Source organism: Microcebus murinus, chromosome 22 (assembly GCF_040939455.1).
Source record: "Microcebus murinus isolate Inina chromosome 22, M.murinus_Inina_mat1.0, whole genome shotgun sequence".
NCBI classification, from domain to species: Eukaryota; Metazoa; Chordata; class Mammalia; order Primates; family Cheirogaleidae; genus Microcebus; species Microcebus murinus.
In genome coordinates this window covers 20,002,842-20,015,486 of record NC_134125.1, presented here as the reverse complement: position 1 = coordinate 20,015,486, position 12,645 = coordinate 20,002,842, and the positions used below count along the sequence as shown (strand labels likewise).

Genomic DNA, 12,645 nt, shown 5'->3' with positions numbered 1-12,645 from the left:
AATTCTTTTAAATGTGTTTATTAGCATAGTTCACTTAGTTCTGGAAATATGCTTTAAAATGAAAGCAATTAAAACAGTGTGGCATTGGCCGGGCGAGGTGGCTCACGCCTGTAATCCTAGCACTCTGGGAGGCCGAGGTGGGCAGATTGCTCGAGGTCAGGAGTTCGAAACCAGCCTGAGCAAGAGCAAGACCCCGTCTCTACTATAAATAGAAAGAAATTAATTGGCCAACTAATATATATAGAAAAAATTAGCCGTGCATGGTGGTGCATGCCTGTAGTCCCAGCTACTTGGGAGGCTGAGGCAGGAGGATTGCTTGAGCCCAGGAGTTTGAGGTTGCTGTGAGCTAGGCTGATGCCAGGACACTCTAGCCTGGGCAACAAAGTGAGGCTCTGTCTCAGAGAAAAAAAAAACAAAAACAACCCAAAACAGTGTGGCACTGGTCCAAAAAGAGATACAGAATTTATTTGACAGTAGAAAACGTAGAATATGATCCCAGCATAGGACAGAATATATACTATTTTTTAAAACAGGGAAGATTCATAAAATAAAAAGGTACTTGGAGAACTCTGGGATGAGATGCTTAGAGTTTAATATTTGCTAATAATCAAAGAAACAAATGAAAACAAGGAAGTACAACTTTTCTTTTGAATTAGTAAAAGAAACGTGTTAATGATAATATTCAATGCTAGTGTTGTTTCTGTGAAAAATAGTTTGCTCTTACCTTCACTAGTGGCGGGATAAACTGACGAAACTTTCTTTTGTTTTTATTTTTTTGGAATTTACTTGTAACTGTTTACATCAAGGATAATTAAAACATGTTTGTGTCCTTTGATCTATATAATCTCCTCTTATAATATTACCCTAAGGAACAATAAATAGCTTAAGGGAAAAGAAACAAAACAAAAAGCCCATAAAGAAAGATTTTAGTTTGGTTTACTTATAAGGGTTAAAAACAAAACAGATGCAATCTAACTACTGAACCTTAGAGGAATGGTCAACTAAATCATAGTATATTCCATTGTGCTAAACAGCCATTAAAAAATGTTATGAAAATTATTGTAAATTGGTAAAATGACTAGCATAAATTATTAAGTTTGAGATGGTAGAATCAACATCTATACTTTTAATAATTATATCAGAAAGCAGGCTCAATGAAGAGGACTTTAAGGGAATAAATCAAAATCAACAGTAGTTGTGTTAATGGAGTAGAACTAAAGATGGGTTTTTTGGCCAAGTGTAGCGGCTCATGCCTGTAATCCTAGTATTCTGGGAGGCCAAGGCAGGAGGATCACTTGAGGTCAGGAGTTCGAGACCAGCCTGGCAAAAGTGAGACCCATCTCTACTAAAAATAGAAAAATTAGCTGCACATGGTGGTGTACTGGGACTAAAACAGTGGCAGCATAAATTAACACACAGTTTATATATTTAAAAATAAAAAAGACCATGTGGGCATGGTAGCTCACACCTGTAATCCCAGAGACTCAGGACGCTGAGGCAGGAGGATTGCTTAGGCCAGGAGTTTGGCATCAAGCCTCAGTGATAGAGCAAGACCTAATTAATCTCTTCAAAAAAAAGACTAAGAAAGGGACCAGAAAATTTCTGATAATAACTGAAAGAGTAAAATCAAGTTAATACTATAATTTTGGGTATGCCTTTAAAATTAGAAGTTGTAAAAAAGTTAAGATGTTACCAATTAAAACTTTAAAAACTAGAAAAACACCAAGAAAATTGATTTTTATAATCTATCACAGGATTAGAATAAAAAAAGAAAAGTGACTTTTAAAAATCAATCTGCTACATTTACAAATAGATGAAAAAGAAAGCTTTTAAAGCTAAATACTTTAAAATTAGATTTCTAAAAATCAAACCAAGGTAATGAATATTCCTTGCATATTCCACATTCTTTTCTCTTAGGTTTATTTAAGAGTTGAAACATTTATGAAAATCTGTAGCAATAGGTTAACATGGAGTAGTGAAAGCCAAGTACCTTTATACAGCACAAGAAATTGCCCAAGTTCTTCAGGCTGACTAGAATTTTATTTAATCCATCAGTGCTTAGAACAACTAGAATGTGCTGGAACTCTGTTATCATTTTTAATAACCAGCAAAAATGACGCAGAATTTAAAGTATTTCAGTACCCACAAAGGAACTGTTTAGATTGCCTCAAACTTAAGATGCAGCACAGAAAGCATTAGTCAGACCACTTGGACCAATGTTTGATTTAGAAAATAAGATCACAGGGGCAGAATGGTTCCCTGTGCCTTTTATCAAATAAAATATGGTGGTTTTGGAAAGGAAACAAATACAAAGGGCAGAAAGAAAAGAAATTACATGTGTCTAAGAAGGTCTTGTACCACGGCTCAGAAGCAGGCTCTCTCTGATGTCCCCATTCCTGCTCTCTGTACCCAGTGAGGATCTGTGCCAGGTGAGGGGCACGGTGCTCTCCTGCACAGGTGCTACACAAGGTGGGGGTGGGGGGTGATGTGCAGGGGGGGGGTCCCTCTAGAAACGTCCAGGTTTCCCAGGAGTTTGGTAGATAGCAAACTAAACACACACAGTCACTGTCAAGGCAGCCACCACAACCGGAAACACCCACGGATGTGGCCAGCACAGCCCACCGTTGCCCGGCTGGGGTAATGCACGTGCATGGCCAGGTGGGTACAAGTCCCTTCTACTTGAGAACGACGAGTGGATGGACTTTGGGTCTTAACTCCAGGCATAAGGGATTCTGGTCAACCAACCTGGCACTGGTACTTCTTTTATACTTCAAAATGGTCTCTTAAAAGTAGACAAGGTCAGTAACTATTTTTGATGGGCCCTTCTAGTCACACCACCTCCAGTTTTCTGGGTTAACCTCATTTGTGACTCTTGCTCCATCGAGAGCCTGGTTCAATGGATGGGGACAGTGGCAGGGAGGAGTGTCTGGAGCCAGGCTTCTCCTAGTCCTGGGAGGTGGCCAGTCACTTAAGCTCCTCGGGTTGGCAGACACAGTATTTGTTCTATTCACTCACTATCTTCAAAACTCCCTTAAGCCTCCCGGTGGATTTCAAATAATGGTTTCAGTTAGACTTTTATAGCTAAAAATTCTCTGATCTAGTTTAAAAAAAAAAAGTGCCGTGCTTAATATAGCCTTTTAACCAAGAGGTTCATGGAAGAATTTAGGTGTAGATGAAAAGCCTCAAATTCAAAGTTTGTGACTTTCAAATCAGACACATCACCTCAGAAGAAAACTGGTCTTCCCTGCATTTTCCCATTCACATGAAGCCAATCTTTTCTTCCTGATCTGATTTCTTTTCCTCCTAAGTTCCTTTCTTGCTTTCTATTTTAACCAAATATGGGAGGTATTTACCTAAATGCTCCTTAAAATAAGCTCGAAGATCCGTTCAAATTTCCTCCTCATCAAGAAACCCGGCTCAGCTCACCTCAGAAAAAAGGCTCCATTTGCTTGGTATGTTGAGAGAGGGGAAGAAACTGGTATTTATTGAGATCCATATATTCCAAGAATTCTACACACATTATTTTTTAAAAACATCACAGCTCTCTTTAGAGAGGGGATATGGAGAAACAGAGGCAAAGAGAGGTTAACCGGCCCAAAGTTACCCAGCTTTCACTGAGTGGAAATAACTACCCCTTCACCTAGGTTCAGCGCCAAGGCCTAGGCCCTTCGAGCTTCCTCACAGAGACAACGAACATGCCCCACACTCGCCATTCCCTCAACAGAACACGCACAGAGGCTACCTCGAACCTGTCATTATAAAGGAGGGCAACAGGGCAAAGAAGGGAATGAAGTAGGAAAAGGGGGAATTTAAGGTTTTTTAGAGAGAGAAAATTTGTATGTCGTGATAAAACAGGGTTTCTCCGCCTTGACACTGCTGACATTTGGGGCTGGATTACTTTTTTTGTAAAACTGACAAATAATAACTGTATGTGTTATATATTTATGGGGCCAGATTTTGGGGGGTAGGTGGCTGTCCCCCGCACTCTAAGATGTTGAGCAGCAACCTTGGCCTCTACTCACTAGATGCCAATAGCATCTCCAACCCCCAGCATTTTTGTCTGAAAACCAAAGATGCCTCTCGACATTGCCAATTATCCTGAGGGAGGGAAAGGGGCAGACAAAATTGCCCCTGGTTTGGAAACAGTGTGTTAAGAGGGCCTGAGAATATACGACATAGGTGCACAAGTACTTTCAGGGGTGCCCTGGTGATGAGCTACAGTCACAGTGTCCTGAGCTCAGGTGTGTGGCAAACAGCTATTTGCATGGCTGACTGGAGGCCGACGCCTGGGATGTGGAGCAGCTGTCTCTGGGACCATGTGACAGTCAGGCACCTTCGCCCCTTTCACACAGCAACTCAGACCCAAGGATTTCAGTTCCACCATCCCTCTTGAGATGGCAATCTCCTACTCAGGAGTATTGTGCTGGACCTGGGTTAAGGACCAGCACACTCAGGTGTCCCAGGAAATACCTATCTGACTAAAACCCCAAATGAGAATGGCATGCTGAAAGAAAAGGCCCCCACCCCCCACCACCTACATGGCTCATTAACAACTCTGTAGCTTTACCCAAGTTCCTTTTACCAAGTTCCTAAAGTCCCGTCCACGTACACCTTGCTCTAGGTCAAGGATGAAGGTTATATCCCAATGCAAGCCTCAAAGATATTAAGATTTTCTTCACTTAAATTCTTCAAATTCACTGTCTAATTATTTGTAATTAAATGTGGAAAATGGCAACCGATTGGTTTTATTTAAATTACTAACACTTCAGAACCAACTCTTTTGGCTCCAGTACTGCAGAACAGAATTATTAAGGACAACACATTTACCTTTAATTCCTGTATTGTCCTTTAGTTCCTGCTCATTTCCACTAATTTTATTTTATTATTTTTGAGACAGTGTCTAACTCTGTTGCCCCAGATAGAGTACGATGGCATCATCATAGCTCACTGCAACCTCGAACTCTTGGACTCAAGTGATCCTCCTGCCTCAGCCTCCTGAGTAGCTGGGACTACAGGTACACACCACCATGCCCAGCTAATTTTTCTAATTTTGTTGTAGAGATGGGGTCTCATTCTGGCTCAGGCTAGTCTCCAACTCCTGGCCCCAAGTGATCCTCCTGCCATAGCCTCCCAAAGTAGTACTAGGATTACAGGCGTGAGCTACCATGCCCAGCCTCATTTCCACTGATTTTATAAAAAGGTTTCTCTAACTCAGGCCAAGCTCTATGAGATGATCCTACAGTGGGGACAGAATGGCAGGTCAGTGAACTTGGATTTTGGGTCTCCTTTCATAGTCTCAAAAATTATTAAGAACCTCAAAGAAATTCTGTTTAGGTTTTATCTGTTGATATTTACCATATCAGGAATTAAAATCTGAGAACTCGTTAACACACAGAATATACAAGCACACATTCCATTGGCTATGACGGTGAGGAAGTCATCCCACATAATGATGCCCCTGGAAAACTCCCCCACACACTTGTGAGGGAATGAGAGTGAAAAGGGCAAACGACACTTTAATAGTGCTATGAAAACAGTTTTGATCTTGTGAATCCCCTTGTAGAGGACCTTGAGGATCCTAGTGGTCCCCTGACCACACTTTGGGAACTACTGCGCTAGATTAACACCTGCACCATGATTTTATCAGCTTTGACTTTCACCAGAGAACCCAATGAGACAAGCCCTGATTCAGAGAGATTTGGCAAAACCCTTCATCATCAGGAGGTGACTGTCCCTTTCCTAGATTCTTCCTGAGTTCCTTTTCTCCTTTAAGCACCAACAACTGTATTACACATCAGGTTCTGGCTAATATTTAGTGAAGAAATTCAAACATCTTTGGATTTCAGTTAGTTTCATCTTCCTCTCCTCCATTCACTATGTCACGAAAAAAGGAAATGAATAGAAGTCTGTTTTCCCTTTACCCAAATTCTCTATTTTGGGAGTTACTCTTTGAAGGGTAAGAAGGGGTAGCCTGATGTGCAAAGACAGATTTGGTCTCTGTCCTCATTGCGTCTGGATTATCCATAACATTTCTCTCAGGATGAAGGGTTTGCTTCCCACCAGGACTCGGGAATATCAGTCATGCACTCCTGACGGGACTATGCTCCATCTCTTCAGGAAAAAGCTTATTTTTCCATAGCCATCATCACATTCCATATACTTGTAAAATGGTATAAGTAATACTACTGGTTTTTTTTTTTTTCACAGTGGTAAAAAGTACATAAGATGAAATTTGCCATTTTAATCAGTATTAAGTACACAGTTCAGTGGCATTAAGTACGTTCACATTGCCGTCACCACCATCCAACTCTCGAACTTTCTCATCGTCCCAAAGTGAAGTTCAATACCCAATAAACAACTTTCTCATCTTCCCAAAGTGAAGTTCAATACCCAATAAACAACAAGTTCAACCCATTGCTCTCTGCCCCTGGGCAACTACCATTCCACTTTCTGTCTGTATGGATTTGATTACTTAAGCAACACCACTTCCGGTGCTAAAAGGAACTGAAGAATAATAAAGGAAGTAGCAAGAATGGAAGAGAAGATGGACAATAAGACTTGCTGGCTTGTTCAGCGCATCTGGTTGTGCGAGGAACAGTGATCAACACTTGGCATACGTGAGCTCCATTAGCACTGTTCCCATCTAAGGGGGTGGAAACACACAGATGGGTTAAGCGACTGCCAGGGTGCACAGAGCTTAGAAGGAACTGGGGTTTAAACCCAGTTAATTTGATGTCTACACCCAAGTCAACCATTACATGCTGCCCATTGCCTGTAAGTAAAGGAAGTAAAGCTTCCTTTGACTCTGTTCTCTGTCTTCTGGTCATTTTGGTTAGCAGGGTCTTTTTTCATTCTTTGAGAAGTTTCCAAGACACTCTAAGGGCTGGACATGGGTTGCTGGGCTGAAAGTATGGTTCAATTCTCCATCCACCCCTCGTGCCTTGGTTTCCGGCTGCTTATCAGAAGAAGAGGGATTATAAACCAGCTCTCCTGCCTCACAACATAGCAGTTTTCCACCTTGCCATGCTGTTGGACATGCTGCTTCTACATTTCATATTTGCCAAAATGTGCAAACAGGGAAAGAAGAAAAGGCAAACATGAGGTGTCCTCAGTAATTTCACTGGCTTGAGCCTCATCAGAACATTTAAAAGAACTAATGTCTGGGTCCACTCAGTTCCCCGAAACATCCAGCAGCAAAGAGTGCCCTGATCCTCCCCACTCCAGCAGGCCTAGATGCCGCTGCCAAATGAACATTCCCAGAGCACAGATCCTATGACACCTGTCCTTTCATCAGAAGTCTTCCATGTTTCCCAGCGACCTAGAGAATGAAGACCAAACTCCTTAAGCTGAAAGCCTCTTCTTTCCTCAGGAGCGTTCAATGCCCCTTGAAGAACCTCATGCTCCCTTTTTTCTTCCCTGTTCTGAAGATTCTTTTCCCACCTCACCCTGTTTCCCACTCTCCCTGTGCCTGTCTCTCACAGCCCCTCTGTGTAAAACCCACCCGACTCCTCCAGTCCGCGTTGCACTTTCTTCTCACCACACTCATGCTCTGTGTTCACAGCAAGAAGAGGATCTGCCTCTACACAGCACACATGAGCCAAGAGCTCATGCACCCACTCTGGATGACTCGGGATAAACTGAAGACATTATCCGCCAGCTTGTGATTGCACACGTGACTTGGCGACCTGCTTAGGGGACGGCAGCCCCCTTGCCAGCTCTCTTCTGCAGAACACACCTTCCTCCTGCCCCCACACATGGGAGCTGCATTGTGCTCTCAGCCCCAGAGCATGCCTGACCAGCCTAAAGATGAGGACCTGATCCCAAACAGACCAATGAATCCCTTTTTTGTAATCTTTGAGATTCAGAACCAAGAGAGTGTCAGGCCCAGGGGTATGAAGCAGATGCACACACAGAGAAGACCTGAGGAAGTGTCTTCCTGGACTCAGTCCGAGGCTGAGAGCACAATGTAGCTCCCATGTGTGGGGGCAGGAGGAAGGTGTGTTCTGCAGAACAGAGCTGGTAAGGGGGCTGCCGTCCCCTAAGCAGGTCACCAAGTCACGTGTGCAATCACAAACTGGTGGGTAATGTCATGGGTCCTAAGACACAGCCCAGGATCCTCAGAGCAAATTCCCCTTTCTGCTCAACCTGGGTTGTTCTTCTTCTTCTTCTTCTTCTTTTTAAAATTCTTTATCTTTGTCTTTTTCCATAGACACGATGGTGAGACTTATCAAGCTAGGTTTCAACTATGTGGAACTAACAGTCTTAACCAAGCCTGTGACTACTGAAAAGCATCCAATTTTTATCTAGAAAATTAATGAAGACAAATGGAGACACAGAAAGGAAATCATCATTGATGAAGCAGGACGGGCTTACTTTAGATCTCAGCTCTTGCGAGCTGTTCGATCTTGGGTTACGTGGAGAACCTCTCTGGAACTCGGTCTGCTCATTGTAAAATGGGAATCTGCACAGGATCTCAGGGTATATCTGATGATTAAAGCAGACACCACATGTAAAGCTCTCCACAAGCACCCAACATGTAATGGCTGCTTCTGCATGCTCATCGGGCATTTGCTGAGCCACGTTCTGTGCCAAGTGCTCCACAAACAGCTCTAGGAACCTCCACAACAATGACGAAGGCAGCATTAGCCCTGTTGCACACAGGAAGGCACTGAAAACTGAAGTACCCTTTCTAAGGCCACTCAGCCAAGGCTAGGTCTCTGTGAAGGAAATTCCTTACCTTGTATTTTAATTGACTTCCCCATACCGTCCTCTCAAGCACTGCAGAGAGCCGAGGCCACGTATGTTGACCATAGTGTCTGTCAAAACCCTTCCTAGGAATCTGCTCCGACATGGAGTGGTAGGGGTGGTAGGGTTTACGGAATCAGGGCCAGGCAGGCTTTGCTAGAAACTCCAGCACGTCCTGTGTTCCCTGCCATGAGACTCTCCACTAGGATGATGGGGCAAACTTATAGTCAACCTTCGAAATTCTTGGCAGCCCCAAGAATTTGCTTATTAAGATGCTTAATAAGCCGGGCGCGGTGGCTCACGCCTGTAATCCTAGCTCTCTGGGAGGCTGAGGCGGGCGGATTGCTCGAGGTCGGGAGTTCGAAACCAGCCTGAGCAAGAGCGAGACCTCGTCTCTACTATAAATAGAAAGAAACTAATTGGCCAACTAATATATATAGAAAAAATTAGCCGGGCATTGTGGCACGTGCCTGTAGTCCCAGCTACTTGGGAGGCTGAGACAGAAGGATCGCTTGAGCCCAGGAGTTTGAGGTTGCTGTGAGCTAGGCTGACGCCACGGCACTCACTCTAGCCTAGGCAACAAAGCAAGACTCTGTCTCAAAAAAAAAAAAAAAAAAAAAAAAAAAAAAAAAAAAAGATGCTTAATAAACACTGCTTGAATTGAAAGGTTAAAATGCCTGGGGCATAAACTTAAATTCCTAAACTTTTGGGATGGTTTAAAACCCTCACTTTCAATAACAAGCTGGTCAGAATGTCAATTTTATTCTATTTTAATTTCCAAAGACTGTCTTTCTATACCTAGAATATCCCCAAATTAGAATATCAAGGTAAGATTTTAAATATGATATAGAAGCGCAAAGTATTAGAAAAGCAAGGAACCCAGAATAGCCTCTTCGAGGTAAGTGAAAAAGAAAGGACCAGAAAGCTGAAGCGATGTGCCCATGGCTGGGCGGAGGCAGGGCCTGGCCTGCTGCTTCCCAGCGGGGGCTCACCCTCACCCCGGCTCTGTCTCCCTAGCCGATCCTACTGTCTGCACCTCCTCCTACAGAATCAAAAAGATTAGAAGGAAGGGATCATAAAAGTCATTTTTGTCTCAGAAGTTTATAGTATTCTTTTCTGAGGAGTTCAAAAGCACTCAGTAATAAACCAAGGTGATGAGTTTATGTCTGTAGGCTTTTATAATGAAACTTTATTTGAACTCCTGGAGAGGCATTTACATTTTTTAATTTAGGACATTCCTCTCTTATTTCACGGTTTCACCCCATGGCATTTTCTGTGGGTGGGGAAGTGACGAGGGTGGGTGCTGGGGCGGGAGACTGGGCTGTGTCTAGGCCTTCCCTATTCCCCCACAGGCTTTTGGAATGCCTGACACGGCCACAGCTGACGAAGTCCTTCTAGACTCTTCTAGGGTTTTCAACAAGTCTCAACATCAACATGGGGGAGATCCCCCCTGACCCCCACATTGGTTTGGCCGGCTTCTCTTCCTATGCCTTTTGTGCCCCTCTCTTCTTGCCACAGCTGAGAGCCAAGGAATGGCTGGGAAATCAGCTGTGTGCAGGGGACTGAGATGCCTACAATGTCACTTTGCTTTCCTTTACCCTAGGCTTTTGCTACAAGCCCTTGGAGGTTCAGAAAAAAGAAAAAGAAAAAAGAAAACACAGTTAGCAAAGTTAACAAAATTGAAACTGAGAACCACCACACTTTGCGGGTGGGAGGGGGGCCTGCCTCACTCATGGCACCTCCTACACCAACCCAGGTTTTAAACAAATGTGAAACTGTTTTACTTTGGCGCAAGCTTTTTTGCTAATGATTTTATTCAGGTGTAAACTCTAAGCCAAAGTGCAACAATCAACCACATGCAAATGCTCCCTGCCACCACACAGCCTTTCCAAACAGAAACATGAGGGCAGACACTCGTGGGCAGGTAGAACCACATGCTTAGCTTCTGTGCCCCTGTATTCAATAAATATTTGGTGAATGAATAAACTCAAGAAATACTTAATGATTCAATATATGTCTAGGGTTTTTATTCCCCCTGGCTTCACAGGCCAGCAGGCCAAACCATACAAAACTCTCCAAGTAAAACCGCTGCATGGTTGTTCCAAGCAGAGAAGGAAATAGTTGGGTTCTCTGAGCGACTTCAACAAATGTCCCCACCAGTATAACTGTGGGAGAACTATAGAGTGACCCTGTGATCCCTGTTCCAACCCACAAGAGACACAAAGATGGAGTCCTCAGGAGACTGGGGGGGGAAAGCAAATTAAGCCAAGGAGCTGAGCCCCGTAGAGCAGGAGTTTCAGTATAGGAGAAAATATTATATTGTTTGCGTAATACCTACAAGGGAGGCACTGTTCCTATCCTATATAGGTAGCTGGCATTTCTCCTAGGAAAACACTAAATTATCCTTAAGGGGGTCACTGCTCTCCTACCACCACTAAGCAGATCGGGCCAACTATTTAAACGATGAAGTATCAGGGCCTGAGCCACCTAAAACACTTCGATTCAACTTGGTGAACTGTAAACCAAACAGGTAATAATTCCTGTTTGGAATAATTTTCCCAAGGAAAGGACAAGGAACTTGACAAATGCCTTGAAGCTATTCAAAACACAAGAGGACTGCAAAAATCACAAACAGATTAGACCTATGAGGGTCCCTGGGGCCCAAGTTCTTTCAGGAGACACTGACAGGGGCTTCTTCAAGTCTGGGAAAGGCTCCCCTCTCTCGTATTCTGCATCAAAACCACCTCTTCTCTTGCTGGGATCTCCCAAGACAGCCTCAAAAGGTCAAGAACCAGGACAGTTTTTTGGGTTTTTTTTTTCGGCATATTATGGGGGTACAGATTTTAAGGTTTCAATAAATGCCCATTTCCCCCCCTCCCCCCACAAGTCTGAGTCTCCATCATGACCATCCCCCAGATGGTGCACATCTCACTCATTATGTATGTATATACCCGCCCCCTCCCCCCTCCCACCTGCCCAATACCCTATTACTGTAGTTCCTATGTGACCACTTAGGTGCTGCTCAGTTAATACCAATTTGCTGGTGAGTATATGTGGTGCTTGTTTTTCCATTCTTGGGAAACTTCACTTAGTAGTATGGGTTCCAGCTCTAACCAGGAAAATATAAGATGTGCTATGTCACCATTGTTTCTTAGAGCTGAATAGTACTCCATTAGAACCAGGACAGTTTTTCCCCCCATAGTATCCAGCACAGTAGCTTTTGAGAATATAAAAAATATCCAAGCAGTAACACTATCCTTAGAAGACACCACCTTTCTTCCAACCAAAATTCAAATAACTTTCTCTGAACCTTTCCTTTTAACAAAATGATCCAGTTTGAAACAGGTTGTTACTTGTCATATTTTAAGACTGTTGATGGATGGCTTTCCAAAGTAAATTTATTTCTATCTTATAGTGCAGTCAGAAGTAATGCTGACCTTGGCTAAGAAGTCTTTTTTAGTGTTTCTAAATGGGTGACAACAGCCAACGGCAGCAAATGTTTTTTGAGGGCTTACTCTTGTGTGAGGTGTTTGCATCTCCTCTCACCCCTTAACCACCCTATGAGGTAAGTTCTAATACAGGACCATAATTGCTGTCTGCCATTCTGAAACCAGAAAAGCTCTAAAACCCAAAAGTTTTTCCATAACTTACTCGGCAGCAAAACTTAATGGACCTGAACTCATTTGAAGGCAAAGCTGCCCTGAACTAACATGTGGCTATTTGGATTTTAGTTATCCCACTTAATGTGAATATCCATATGGTTTGCGACACAAATATGAACGTGTTTGATTACTGAGTGCCGCCCCAGATCTCCTGGAGGTTACTTAATGTGAAATATACACACTTTAACACCTTTCTAAACCCCAAATCTCAGAATTCTGAAATATCTGGCCCTAAGGG

The 12,645-nt window shown here is 43.2% G+C and overlaps 1 protein-coding gene across 1 annotated transcript in view; it reads right to left on the bottom strand.

Moving 5' to 3' along the window:
• Positions 1–12,645, bottom strand: part of ZNRF3 (zinc and ring finger 3) — a 159,137-nt gene that overhangs the window by 50,614 nt on the left and 95,878 nt on the right. The gene's annotated exons all lie outside the window — the stretch shown is intronic.